Below are 14913 nucleotides of genomic sequence, written 5' to 3' on the forward strand. Positions count from 1 at the left end.
AGTAGACGACACGACATGCCACCATGACGCAGAGCCAGTGAAGACGGAGCTTAGCCCCGCCCACTTGGTGAACGAGTTAGGGACAAAATGCATGGCTATGGAGGAGGGTAACTTGTAATCGTCCGTAGCTCTCTTAAGTGTGGTGCGAATGATTAACTGTAGCTGTACCCTACGCGTCTATAAAATTTGTCCGAACCATTTCAGGGGCCCTTTAATATCAGCATCTAGGCATTTTACTAACTCTTGATTCTTCTCTCTGCAATTATTTCCAGTCCACAGATATGTTACGGCCAGCCAAGTTTTCTTTTCACTCATTGTACATGATAACCAAAGATGCTCTAGACATTTTGAATTAACTCTTTTCCATTTGGCTCCCTGATGGATGAGCAGTCCGACTCCCCCTCCCTTTCTTTCCCTTCCGATCTTTCAGAAACAATTCTATCAGACGCATAATAGGAGTGTCTGGGGAACCTAAATATTCTATTACCTTGACTTGTGTCATAGTTTCACATATTGTTCAACTGCCCTTCTCCTTTGGTATTCACCTTGCACTATGTTGTATGTACACTCTTTTCAAGATTCTTTTTTATACATTGTTTTTTTACTTGTATTCTCCTGCCGTTTTTGTTTCTTTAATGTATGCGTGCACCAGCCCTCAGACCTCATGGTTGTTCCTAGGCACAGTAAAGAAATGATTGATTGAAATGACTGATTGATTATTATTTTTATTAACAGTTTACAAAAAGCTCCTTACTACAAGTTTGGAACAAGCTTAACTGGAACAGCAATACATTTTCTTTTTTAAGTTTTGGGGAATGGATACGTCGAAAGTGGTGGGAGTCAGGATTTATGCTAAGCAGACATGACTTCACTGCTGATCAGCTTGAATTTTGCAATTGCAACTTGTCCTTTAAAGTGAAGAATTCAAAAGGGAACCTTTTTTTTCACTATCTGGTCATTGCAATTTTTCATACACATCTGGCTGCTTCCTCAATTCCACCTCAAAAGGCAGAACAGTGGTATCTGTCACAGGCAATTTTTCAAAAAAAAAATTGTATATCTGATTGGGCTAAATGCATCTTTTTATGCACGCACAGATAAGGTTTTGAAAGTCAATATTGCTCTCTCAGAGCATCTCATATAGGCACCTCTACATATAGGAAACTCTACAACAGGCAGTGGATATTGTGGAGGAGCTAGCGGGGGAGGCAGGACTCTCATGCTCTCAGCCCAAGTCCGAGCTTTTTGTGCTTAGGGATAAACCAAGAGGGATACATGCGAGGCACTATGTGCCGCCACCACCGCTGAAGGTGAAAGTGGGGGGTCAGCAGCTGAGGTCCAAACGATCAGGATCCTGGGTCTGTATCTGCAGACTAACAGGAAGAATAGGCAGGCCTTGGAATAGCTTAAAAATATGGTCAATGCTACCGTGAGACTAATCAGGAGAATCGCCAATCATAAGCGAGGGGTCAAGGAAAAGGACTTGTGTAAGCTGGTACAGGCGTTTGTGCTCAGTAGAATAGTGTATGCGACGCCTTATATGAAGATGGACGCAACGGAGAAAGGCGAGGTGGAGACTATGATTAGGCAGGCGTATAAGGTGGCCCTTGGGTTGCCTAACAATACGTCTACCGAAAGGCTGCTAGGATCAGGGGTGCGCAACACCCTGGAAGAACTGCGGGAGGCACACTTGGTGATGCAACTCAGTAGGCTTTCCAAAACAAGAGTAGGGAGGGATATATTGGAGAGGATCGGCATTCGAGTTGATCCTCCAGCCGGGGACATCAAAATTCAGGTGAAGCGAGAAATACACAAGGGCTTGTACATAAGGCCTTTGCCCAAAAATATGCATCCGATACATCACGAGAACTGCAGGAAGGCAAGAGCCAAAGCTTTACATGCTAAGTACGGGAAGTACAACGGGGCAGTCTACGTAGATGTCGCCGAGTATAAGCACAAGGACGCATTTGCAGTTGCGGTGGTGGACGGGCGGGGACGCTTAGTCACCTCTGGATCAGTCAAAACCCGCTCTTCAGAAACTGCAGAGGAGACGGCGATAGCGCTAGCTATAGGTAATACTAAAGCTGACCTGATTTTCAGCGACTCTAAAACAGCCATCCGAAATTTGGCGAGGGGCAGAATCTCTGTCACAGTGGCAGGATTGCTAAATCAGGCCACGGGGCGAGGGACTACGGAGGTGGAAATTGTCTGGGTACCGGCACACTCTGGGAACCCTGGGAACGAGGCGGCTCACATGAATGCTCGAGGTTTCGTCAGCTGAGCAGGTGAGCCAGATGTTCCGGGCAGGTCCACGAGAGATAGGCTGGTGTCCTTTCACGACATTACTGACCATTACAAACTTCAGCGGATAATTTACCCGCCCCCGGACAAGCTATTGGTGAAGGCGCAGGAAAGCATCTGGCGAAGAATGCAGACAAGATCGTTCTATAACCCCTACATGCTAAACAAAATCTACCCGGACGTTCAGCCGGAATGCAAATGGTGCCAGGCACTGGCCACCTATGACCACATATTATGGAGCTGTAGCATAGCGCCGCCACCGGCAGATATTATGCGTGATCCTTCTCTCGAGCAGTGGGAGGCCGTGTTGGCCAGCTCAGACCCGGTCGTCCAGACCAGGGCCATGGAGTGGGCCACCCAGGTCACCGTCAGCCACGAGCTGATGGCCATCTAGCACGGAATCGTCCGCACATGCGTTCTGACGAAAATAAAGTTTATTCATCCATCCATTCCTTTGCGAGTACATGCCTTATATAGCTATATCTATGCCCTAGACAAAAACTGCAATACACGAAGTAGCATTACTCTTGCATGGAAAACTAACTTTCTCTCAAAAAAAGGCATGCTTATATTTAAAGTTTTGTCTCGTGCCATTAGCAGACTGCACACATATGTGAAAGTGCACTCACCACAGCTGAGCCTTTCTAGGAGGTCCTGGCTTTTTTTCACAATGAAGGGCACACAGTTTTATCTGTAAGAAACAACTCTATTAGATAATGTACTTCAGCAATTTCTAATCATTGGGAGGGGTTATATATATACTTTTGGGACAGCATTAGATTCTTGGCTACAGATAACAAAGATGGACTACCATTGCATATTATTGTGCTAACTGCCATCAATTGTTTATGATGCTTACGTATGAAAGAGGATTTTTTTTTTTTTTTTTTTTGTGATTCGGATATGCAGTTTGCACATCTATTTCCAAGAAAGTATGTTAGAGTTTGTAGGGGTTCAAAAGGCACAAGATTACGTCTGCATGGCTGCTTGTGAGTGACAGCTTTGACTAATGCCTAATGAATTTTAATATAACAGAAATCTGGTTTATGTTGTTGCTACTTTTTGGTGTGCCATTTTAGGCAATATATATGTTGAAGACCGGTAATTTAAAAGACCATGCAGATCACACACTTTGTGGGAATTATGTAAGAGAAGCTTTCCATGCTGTTTACGTTGGTGACAATTGGCGGTGATGTTGACACCAGACAACAGCCGTGAAGCGACATTAAATGTCACCTCGTGCACACCGCTTGTGTTCCTCTATGTAGTACAATGAACACAAAGAGAGACATGTTTACTCGAGGCATTGTTGTGTGCAACTGTTTGTAGCAATGTCATTGCCTCACACTGCGCATCACATCATGGCTAAGTTTTGATTTGCTGGACAGCCACTTGTGTAGCATCATTTTGATGCCACAATGCACCAATGCAATTAATGTGTACGTGTGTGTAGTTAACGTGTACCAATTGCACGGTAAACAGGAGTTTTGCTTGTCGAAATGCAGCCGGGATATTATCCTGCATCCTCACTCTTAGCAGCGCAATCATAGAGAAAGACATTTAACAAGATCACAAACTCCCATAGAGCCCAGCAGCCGAATTTACTGTAGCATACCAAGTGACTGGCATTAAAACCTGAACCACACTTCCAGTTTTGGGTGCACACATTTTGAACGCCAGCTGGTACGCATTATGCCGGCTGTGCTGATCTGCGCAGCATTTGTTTTTGCTTCTACTGCTCAACCACATGCTGTCTTGGTGAGGAATCTTTTTCTCTCTCTCTATTTTACTTAGTAAAATAAATATGACTGATCTTTACAAACCTCCATCGAATCTGTCCTCTATGCAACGTGCAATTTCATAAAGTAGACGCAAGATGCCTTGTGAAATGAGGAAATGTTTATTTTGCGCTATATAGATGCTCGCTCTGGGCTTCTTGTGCATTCGTTCAATGTTGTCGCACCAAGTGAGCAGCAGTAGTTCCCGTACAAAGCTCCACCAGAAGGCATCAGCTGAAGAAAGTAAATTACAAGTGTGTGTCATTTTAGTAGTTAGACCTTATAGGATAAATGCATGCAGAGGCGAAACATGCGAAAGTGGTGAATGAGCGACATTAAGAACAAAGGCAATACGCTTTTACAAACATCACGTAGAAAATACTCGACCCATTCCCTACATAAAATATGACAAAAACATCAGATTTCCAGGCATTCCCCCATTCACAGACCTTATTTCCTGCTCTATAAGAGCACAAATACATAGGCAACCATGTTTTCGACACAACGTGGCCTCAACTGATGTGATGGCACCCCACATACATAATACTGGTGGGCACAACACAGGCTCCCAACCAGACCATGAAGATAGTCACAGAATTCCTTATACTCGCACTCAAGACAAATATGCCTAGGTGCAAAGCCTGTTTTCAGTCATTCAGAAGACTATATTTCTAGTTACAAGTTCTTGGTTTTATTGCAATAACAATTATATGGACACTCCAGGCGCATTTGTGCCATTGGCGTCAACGTGATATTCCGCATAAAGGCCAAGCACAATAACATTGTTGCCGCGCGCCCTGCGCTGCATGTACGAGTGAAAGCTTGCGAGGGTCAGCCAATGATTGCGGCTGAATTTCCCGCTCACAAGGGAAGAAGCACGCCGCGTCTCGTTGCACGTGAGGTGCCGGGGGGGCAGGGGGGGGTTCTACTTAGTGGCTGCTGCATACAGCACGGCCTAAAAAATTTTAAAAGTGATCTGCAATGTGGACAAAGTGCGTAGAGTGCTGGTAGCTTCGTATGCAATGGGCTTTCGATGCTGAAAGTTCGCGTTGAAGTGAGACGCAGCACGAAGGTAATTCACTCACTGCAGCTGCCGCACTTCCTCACTACAGCCTTTTGACAGAGACATTCTACAGTCATCATGTGAGATGTGTTCATGTTTACCTGTGTGCGTGATGCCGTGCTTGTTAATTTTGTTAGTAAGCGAATGTTTAAAAGTTTATAGAACCGATAAAACTACTGCCCTTTATTCGTATAGCTGTCCAATTGCTAACGCATCGATGCTTCGCCTTTCGAGCAAAACTGCTACTTTTTCTTTTTTAGTTTTCGGTGTTATCTTTTGCGCATTCCACCAGCACAAGCAACACACTCACTTATCACTCTTGGCAATTGCTCATCGTGTTTTCAACAATCTCAAGTACCCAAACAAGGTATACAGGGTCCTGCATATTTCGCTGCGCCTGTTCGGAAAGATGGTTTGTGCTCACCACTGCAGTGTCCTTACTAAAATTTTGCAGAAACGTCGCATTTTTGGAGTCTACGTCATTTAGTATAACACTTACCACAGTTAATTACCTGGTTTTGAGAAAAAGTGAATTTGCCTTCACTTATGGGGATGCCTGGCAACGCTTGTTCCGTGCCCAGAAAAGACTTAGTTTATGAGAAAATTGCATCTAATCGAAATTCAATCTCCAGCCACGCAACGGGGAAAGTGGTGATGTTGCATACACCATCACTGCCCTTTGCTCCTGTCGGTGAGTAAAACGGCGCCCGACAGACAACAGTATGGATTTTTGCCCAAAACGCAAATGCATGGCCATGGAGAAACCGAGCCAAGATAGAGCAGTGGATTTGTTGCTTTAGGTATTTTTTGGACAAGTGGCATGGACCGTTCAGGCAACGCACAACATCACATCGAAGTTGAATGCTCCGCTACTTGTTTGTGTGAGTTTCGCGAGCCAGTAAAACCAGCACAGCACTACCCGATAACGAAACTACTGAAACGCGAGAGCGTGGGCGACACAGAGTCGAGCGAAGACTAAACCTTTCGACCGCCTGCATCATTGTCAAGGGCAACTTTGTCAAGTACAACATATCACAACGTTGACGTTTGGGATACCAGTCCCAGTGCTCCTTTGCGAAAAACTGCACGTGACTTCCGCCACACTTTCTCCAACACGTCCATGCTGACCAGGGCCTCTCCTACGCTTTCCTCCCTCCATGGTGGGAGAGCATACCGCAACGCGATTGAAGCCAACCTGGTGGCCCAACACGTGATTGGATGTCGAAGTGCATGGTTTGTTTAGTGTTCCCGCTCTACAGGCTGAGCCATCGCAGGGAAGCTGAACACTGAACAAGCACACACTGAAAAAACACTACTGGCATAGCTACTGGGAACCAAACATCTCAGCAAATCTTGATTCTTGTGCCGTGATCTCGACACAAGCGGTCATGTGTTAGGCCACCACTGTGGCTTCACAGAACATTATTCGCTTGCCAAGGCTGGCTGCATGATGTAATGATCCCTTATATATTTTTCCTTACTCCATGCATTTGAGGTTGCTTGGTATGTGATAATTTTTAGCGGAACTTGCCATCACAGGCTTGAAGGGGCCGTGAACTACCCCTCGGGCTTGGTGAAATAACATAATCCACGGGCAGCTTATGTTGCTGTGAACATCTCAGCCAAATTTTGCTGTTGTACGTGATGTGTGAAGCTCACAAGCGGATCGCAAAGTCACCTTTTTCTCAAATGCTCTCTTTTCAACAGAAGGCCCTGTCTTCAATCTCTTCTGGACGCATTACTTCATCATCGGACGCACTATTTCGTCTTTCTCTTAGACGGCTGCTACAGGCCGACAGCTGACATCAAGCTGCGGTCGACTACATGACATAGATATCGCGGCCACCGCGGGGTGCTGCCATGGGTCCAGTTTTTTTTGGTTGTTTGGTTGTTAGAAGTGTTAGGTTAACCAAGCAATCTATATATATTATTTTTCATGCTTTTCAGTTTCTTGGTCTTTGTAATTATATATAAGTATGTAACGAATAATTGTAGTTTTTTGCAAGTGAGTTGTGGTGCACATGGAGCATGGTGTAAGCAGTGTAGGGCGGCAGTTTTAAACCATGGTAGGTGCAGGGAGCCTGGCTAAGGTAGCTGTAAAGTGAGCTTGCCATGCGGGCAGAGAGTCTTTGATTGGGAATTCTGGCAGGCTTTTTTGTTAGGTGCTCGGGCGAGTCATGTGCATGATGTGAATAGTGTAGGGCAGCAGTTTTAAAACGGTGGTAGGTGGAGGAAATCTAGCAGAGGTAGCCAGATAGCGAGATTGCCGTAGTGCTTACCGTGTGGCTTTGGGTATTTCGGCGGGCATTTTTGTTAGGTGGTTGGGCGGGAGATGGTGCTGCAGGCTAGGAAAGTCTAAAGCTTCTTAATAATTTGAAAATAGCAACACTCTCTTCACTGTGGCGCTTTCCTCCATGATTCTCCGCGCGCTGCGCATGGCATGCTCGTTCTCATTGGCTCCCACGAATGGGCCGCAGTATTCAATGGAGGCGTGCGATTTTGGGCCATTTGTGCACCCCAGTGGTGTAGAAAATTTTGAAAAATGGTGATAATGGCATTGAGAATGCTGAAGGTAACGTTTATGAGGAGGGTGGTTTCTTCTTAAAGCCGTATGAATGGGGCATACTGATGTAAAAGGAGCATTGAGGCGAGTTCTATACTCCACACATTTTTTTCTGCCAGATATTACATGTTTTACTTTGCAGATCTGATCTAGTGTTGGTTGTGGCACATCCCTCTGTGTTTGGCCTTTTCTTTCTTCCCTGCATGCGCGTGTGCACCGCGGGTATTATATTCAGCATGCTTTCTTATAATGAATTAGTCGCGAGTGCATCGTCGGTCCATATGTTTGTCTTCTCAATATGAAAGTAGCTTTTGCACTGTGGCCTCTAAATAGGACAGTTGTGCAATTTCAATGCGAGCAAGCGTACACAATCATGTGAACACCGCCTGCACATTGCCTGCCTCTATGAGGAAACCAAATAATAATCATCACCCACTCATTTGTGCGTGGCAGCCCAATTCAAAGCAAATTCAAGAACTGAAAAATAATGCAAACTCTACTGGAGTTGTCCAAGTACGTGTACGCATACCCCCAAAAATTCAGTTAGCCCCCCCCCCTAAATTTCGCTTAGACCACACCCAAACTTAAGTTGGCCCACTCCCAGATTTCAACTTGGCTTATCCCTTAAGTTGGCCAACCCCCAAATTTAAGCTGGCCCACCCCAAAATTTCAACTTGGCCCACTCCAGAACTTCAGTTGGCCCGCGCCAAATTTTAACTTCGCCCATGCCCAAATTTAAGTTGAACCGCATCCAAATTTCAAGTTGGCCAACCCACAAATTTCCGTTGGCCCACCTATATTATAAGGTTCCCCAAGCATTTTCTAAGGAGCCCCTATGTATTTCTATGGGTACCTCTTTTTACTTATATTTTTGGGGGTTTTAAATTGTTCCTTATCACTTATGAAGCTACCATTCATCTACATTTACGCTATTATAATGATTAAGTATCTTAACTGTGCAAATTACGTAATTCTGTGCAGATACAAGGCATAACACTTTTCACGTGACGGAGCCGGGGTACTCGCCAAAGAAGGCTTACACGTTAAAAAGGCAACGTAGACTAGCTGGCGCTCATCACCCACCATGCCATGGGTATATTTGGCATTAATTTTTTCAGGGCCTGCATTCACTGTATCTAAGGGACTGACGCACACATCAAAGTAAGCTGGAAAGCTCCTCTACAAGCTGCTATTTCGATTTTCAGTAAAACAGGCAACAGATCCTAACAATCACGAAAAGTGCGATCAGGAGGCCATATCTTCGCACATAATTGTTCAGTGGAAAACAGAACCTATAGTGCTGCATTTTTTACTGAATAACAGTTTACAACATGCGAGGTGACGAGTCCCAGCAGAATATTCAGTATACTGAGGACACTCCCCATTTTTATGCAACGTACAAATTGCCGCAGTAAAACACTGATGAGCAGACCAGGAGAACAAAAAAAATTAAGCATTAGGGGATGCTTTGATGCAAGCAATAAGAAAGGCGCCTTACCTCGCAAACAACACTGTTCTTTGTCAGAACAAAGCTCTTTTGGCCAATGTTGTGCAGCCACTGCTTCTTGCGCAAGCCGTCACGCTTTCTTTCTGGTATAATAAAAACTACATACCCATCTTCAGGCTTCTTGCTGCGGTTATATGCGGTACAGCACAGCATAGCGCTAGCACAACACCGCAGGAAACAAAGCGTGCAATGTTTGCTGCATTGAACCAGCCGAGCTCAGGAGAAAAATGGCACCAGCAAAAATGTAAAACACAAGCAAAAATCAAGATCCAAGCGTTCCCAAGGGATATGGCAATGAGACTAATTGTCGTGCAGAAAAACAGGGGCAAAACTGGTTCCCCACGGGGGAGACTTGCAAGGGGCGAGGAGGAGGCAAGGTCACGTGATGGTGGCAGAGTTAAAAGAGTGGCAGTACTTTCAAATTATCAAGGAACTTTAGGAAAGCCATGGGTGATGGCGAGCTAGTGCAGTGCAAAGAGAGCATTGGTGTTACTTGGTCGAGATGGACTTCACAAGTTTATCCGACGCTGAGAAGGCGAGCTTTGAGTGCAGGCAGCGTGAGGGATTAAAAGGGGCTGCACGGCGGATGGAAGGGGAATGGGCAGCTATGGTTGAGGAGCTCAAAGGGGAGCTGAAGGTGTAGCGAGAGCCGAGGATTGAACTCAAAACTTAGGTCGGCGAGTTGCTTGAGAGGGAGAGCGCTAAGGCCAATCTGCTAGAGTGAATAATTGGCGAGCTTAAAGAACTAGAAAAATGGGTCAAGCTGGAAGAGCGTGCAGAGGTGCTAATGACACAGGCAGTGCATAATTGCGGTTCGGAGCTGTGTCAGGCGGAGGATGAGGACAGCGCAGAGTCTCAAGCAGAGGCACGTAATACAAACAAAAGGACAGGTAGGAAGGGACACCTAGGGGCCGTAGAACAGCACGCGGGAGGTAGCGGCAGCACGAGGGCTCTACGACGATACAGTGTCGTAGCACAGCAGGCTTCGGGAGGGGCGGGACAAGTGGCAGCGAACCCGTTGCCGCATGACAGTGGCGTACGGTGGATGTAGGGCTAGCCAGCGCGAACGAAAGGACAGAAAACGCAGGCTGGAGGCAAACGAGTTCAGTGAAAATAGGTCCTGGTGGAGGGCGACTCCAACGTAGCGAGAGTTGAGGAGGGCGTCTTTACAAGAGTGAAGGAAGACAGGTGGGTGAAAGTAGAGGCCTAGTCAGGGAGACACCCTGACATGCAAGGTGGCAGGAATAGGTTGAAGTGGGAGGAGATAAATGAGCAGCTAAGACAGGAGGAGCTGATGGTGTATGGTTTTGTGGAGACATATCTTAGGGACCTGTAGCAATCTCCCTGTAATCCTGACTATGCATGGGAATATCGCAACAGAACAGAGGGCCGCAGAAAGGGGGTAGAATTGGGGCATTCATTCATAAAAGTATGAATTGGCAAAGAGTTAAACAGGAATGCAAGCAACATTCATGGCAAAAGGGAAAGTGGCAGGGGAGCAGACACTCCTTGGCTTTGTATACCTGTAGACAGGAGCAAACGAGAAAGAGAAAAAAAAAAAAAAATTGTAGAATGCATAGCAAGTGACATTGATGAGCTAGGAGGAGGCTTCGAGATAATTATACTAGGAGATATGAATGCATACATAGAAGATATGGACGGGTACACAGACTCAACAGGCAACATGCTGCTGGATATGTGTGAAAGGCATGACTTAGTTGTATGTAACAGTACTAAGAACTGTGAAGAGCACCTAACATGGTAAGTAGGGAGCCTGCAGTTGACAACAGATCATGCACTAATGTAGCATAGGATGTTTGATAGGCTAGGGGTAATGAACAGAGATGAATATGGCTCCAGAAGTCTGGGTAGTGGTCACAAACATATCAAGCCGAGTTTTAGAAGAGAAACGAAAGTAGGCAAGATGAATGACCAGATGCGATTTTTTTACTCATGAAAGCAGCTGGAAATAGCAAACCAACAAATTGAAGTAATTTCTGAGGATACTATAACAGAATAGACATATGTAAATTTAACAGGGCTATTTCAGCTAGAGCTTGCCAAGGTATGAGTCAGGCCCAAAGGGAAAACAAGACGGAAACCCAAGAGCTGGTGGGATGAGGAGGTTAGGAAGGCCATAGAGAAATGTCAGGAAGCATCCAGGGAACACAGATACTCTAAGCAGAGGGTTGAACAAGAAGCTGATGTAAACAGAAAATGGGATAACTTCTTAATTTGTAGAAAGGAAGCATCCCATTTGATCAACGAGAAGAAGTAAGGGGACCCAGTGGTTGTCAGAAGTAAACAAAAAGGATAGAGAAGCAGCTAAGAAATTGTGAAAGCAAGGAAAGTTTACAGTTACTAGCCCATGACAAACGTTAACACAAAAAGGAGGAAGCAACCCAGAAAACTGTCATGTAAATATTTGGGCAACAGCATGGAAGCTAGCCAATAAACATCAGCTAAGAAAAAAGTTGAAGGAACAGAGAGGGTTCCGTGGAAAACAGATGCAGACGAAATCAGCACCGGGAACATACTGAATTTTCAAGCAGGAAATTGCCAAAGAAAATATTTACGATAATTCTAGGGGAAGCTCTTTGTTGTTTGAAGCCAGGACAGGAATATTGCACAGTAAGACGTACCAAGTACCAAGGAATAATCACATTATGCGGTGCGTGTAGAGAGGAAGAGGAAATGGCCGAACAACTGATACTTTTCTGTAAAAGGCTTCACCCTACAGTTCTAAGCAACGGGGCATACTTTCTCAAAGCATTGAGGTTTAGGGACAGTAGAGGAAAAATAGACTAGAAAAATAGACGTGGAGAAAAAATAGAAATAAACGGAGGTTATCTGATTGGTGGCTAAAATCAATGCAAGAGTGAAATTTCACCCTCCACGAAGTACAAAATATATTATTAGCCATGGCTAGGTGGCATGTGCCACTACCTGATTTTAAGGGTCCAGCCTTATCCATCTATCCATCCATGGCAAAGCACCCTGCAGCTCACCGAGGACAACTGCGTTTGGCTTATGTTTAGCGCGTCATAGGCACCAAAGGCAGAAGTCATGGCATCTACGTTAGCATCTAAAATGAAATTTGAACTGTGCATCACAGCGACATTTAGAAGGCAGAGCGCTGTGGACATGCCCCACTGCGCCATAGCCTTCGCAGTGCAAGGCATTTAAGAAGGAACGAGAGGACAGCGGAGGCCGTGTTTGACTGCCAATAACTCCACTTCTGCTGAACGCATTGAAGTACTTTTTGTGGTAAAGTATTTCTGAAATAGCCCATTTTCACTTCAAATGCCTTTCTCCGCTTTCGTCTGTGAAGCATTGCGTTACTGTGTGAATTTTTCTGTTTTTCTTTTCTCTTTTTGTTCCCTTTACCCCTTTCCCAAGCACAGGGTAGCCAGCCGGTACTTAAACTGGCTAACCTCCATGTCTTTCTTCCCCTTCTGCCTGTCCGTCTGTCTGTCTCTCTCTCTTACTTTTTCCGCTTCAATAAAAAGTGGTTCAGGGCCCCTTGAAAGGCACGTATGGGAGGTTTTCGGCTACTGCGCGCGGCAGTCTTCGCTTCAAATGTGATGCCTTGAAACGTGGAAAAAGACTGGGGTGCCCGACTCATGACTCTAGGGCTTGGATAGCAGCGTTACAGGGGCATCAGGTACTTGAACGCAAAGCACCTCCACCAGATGTCACGTTGTAGTGAGCATCAAGAACACAGCAGGAAAACTGTGAATGGCAAAACCAACTTTTATTGGGCGAACTTATGCCCACAAAAGCAAGTGACAATGAAACTACATCTAAAGCAGCAAACACAGTCGGCGATCGTCAGAAATCTGATTTGCAGGTCAAGCGTGTCGGCTTTTATACATGAGTGAAGGAAGGTTCCAGAGAAATTACTGGTGCTCGTGTGTATTCCAGAAAGTAATACACAATTGACGTCGCACATACATGCAATCAGATTACACAAGGTTTAGTGACAATAGATAGCAGATAGAACCATCAATAACATTCCAGAAACTTCCAATACATGCAGGCGCGTCCTGCGCTGAACGATAACGTTTGTTAGATGGTGAAACGCAGTCACTCGATGAAAGATAAATAAGTACACATGTAAATATTGCACGTAGTATTGAATGTAGCTGCAGTTTTTCTTACAAATGCATTGTATGCAACGTTTCCGCTACAGGGTTATAACTGTATATTTGCGCTGTACTAACAAATAGCCGGAGGCATCGGTGATGGTGCTTGTCAAAAAATAGACAAAACATGCAGAAATTGCAAAAAAAAAAAAAGAGTTGTAGGTCACAAAGTGAAAGTTCAAAAAATTGATGAGAGGTCAGACCCACAAACTAAGTGTGTCAACTTTAAAATATAATGCATTTTGCTGCAAGTAAAATGTACAAAAAAAAGCACTGTCCAAGCTCAGCCAACACACAACAAAATTAAGAGGCAACAGATGTATTATGCTGTGAACCTCAAATAAATATTTCATGGTACTTAAAATACTCATTAAGTGGTATACACCAAATGTTCATGGTTGCAGTGAATCTGGCATCATAAGAGACTATTGTAAAGCACGTAAACAAAGCCACAATAAAATATTTTGGAAGTAGTAAAACCAACGGCATTCCGAGTGAGAGGCAAACTTCCACAAAGGTGAGGTAAAAGACTTGCAGGAGCAAACTTTGAAAAATACACTGTCATCCACAAGAGCATAATTAGCTCATGCATAATTAGCTCATGCATAATGCATTGGGAGCATATTACAGAATGTCAATATCGCACAGTTTACTCTAGTGAAAAGTAGGCCAGCTAACCTACCTTCATGGTCCCTACTGTTTAGCTCGGCACTGAACAGAACAATTGTTTTAGCAGAATTCGCATGCAGGGGATTGAAGCTACAGAATTCAGGAAAGCAACAAACATGTATGTGCACAATTTACAATAAGGCATCAGATTCCTCCCCTAAAAGAGACTGAAGTCTGCATATAAGACGCTTGAAAAATGTATGTGCTTTACAAAGTCATTAAAAAAACCAAATGCCTTAACATAGAATCTCGTGGCTGCATATGAGACGCTTGAACAATGTATGTGCTTTACAAAGTCATTCAAAAAACCAAATGCCTTAACATAGAATCTTGTGGGGCAGCCGAAGTTGACAGATAAAGGAATTGTGTGAGCCATCACGAACATAATTTAGCCATGAGGAAACTTGTGTCGCAGTTATTCCTGCACTGCAAGTCACAGCAGCTAAATAAGATGACAAGCCATGGTGGCTCAGTGGCAGTAGTGCTTTATGAGTGAAAAGTCACGGGTCCGATTCCCAGATGTAGTTGCATTACTGTGAGGGCAGAATGCATATGTGATAATGTAACAATTCTAATTCAATGGTATTCCTTTTAGCACTCTTGATCACTATGTTATTGCCGAGACCCGTCGGTCCCAAACAATGGACAATAAAAAAAGAATTGTAGGACGCTTATGCATCGCCTTTAAGCGTAGAATGCGACGGCATTTAAAGATCCCTGACTGCATCTCAAGCTCCCAGGCAACTGCAGCTTATGTAACCATAATGTTTACCAGGAAACGCTGGCAGCGAAACCTATGCACAAAGGCAAACTTTCTGGTAGAAATGTGGCCTCTTGCGTGAACCGATCTTCTGTTACAATTCGCACTTTTGATATTTTAACCTGAG

At 44.6% G+C, this 14913-nt stretch overlaps 1 protein-coding gene across 10 annotated transcripts in view; it reads right to left on the reverse strand.

The window, feature by feature from the left end:
• Window positions 1-14913, reverse strand: part of Naam (Nicotinamide amidase) — a 54229-nt gene that overhangs the window by 24413 nt on the left and 14903 nt on the right. For 6 of the 10 annotated variants that reach the window (XR_012829856.1, XM_075700889.1, XM_075700888.1 and 3 more), the window contains one exon: window positions 2931-2992. The gene's annotated coding sequence lies outside the window, so the exon portion shown is untranslated. Of the gene's footprint in view, window positions 1-3; window positions 2720-2930; window positions 2993-4124; window positions 4314-9203; window positions 10736-14913 lie in introns of those variants that run through there. The other 4 variants (XM_075700890.1, XM_075700893.1, XM_075700892.1 and 1 more) reach the window with 4 other exon arrangements.

Source organism: Dermacentor variabilis, chromosome 1 (genome assembly GCF_050947875.1).
Source record: "Dermacentor variabilis isolate Ectoservices chromosome 1, ASM5094787v1, whole genome shotgun sequence".
Classification (NCBI taxonomy): domain Eukaryota; kingdom Metazoa; phylum Arthropoda; class Arachnida; order Ixodida; family Ixodidae; genus Dermacentor; species Dermacentor variabilis.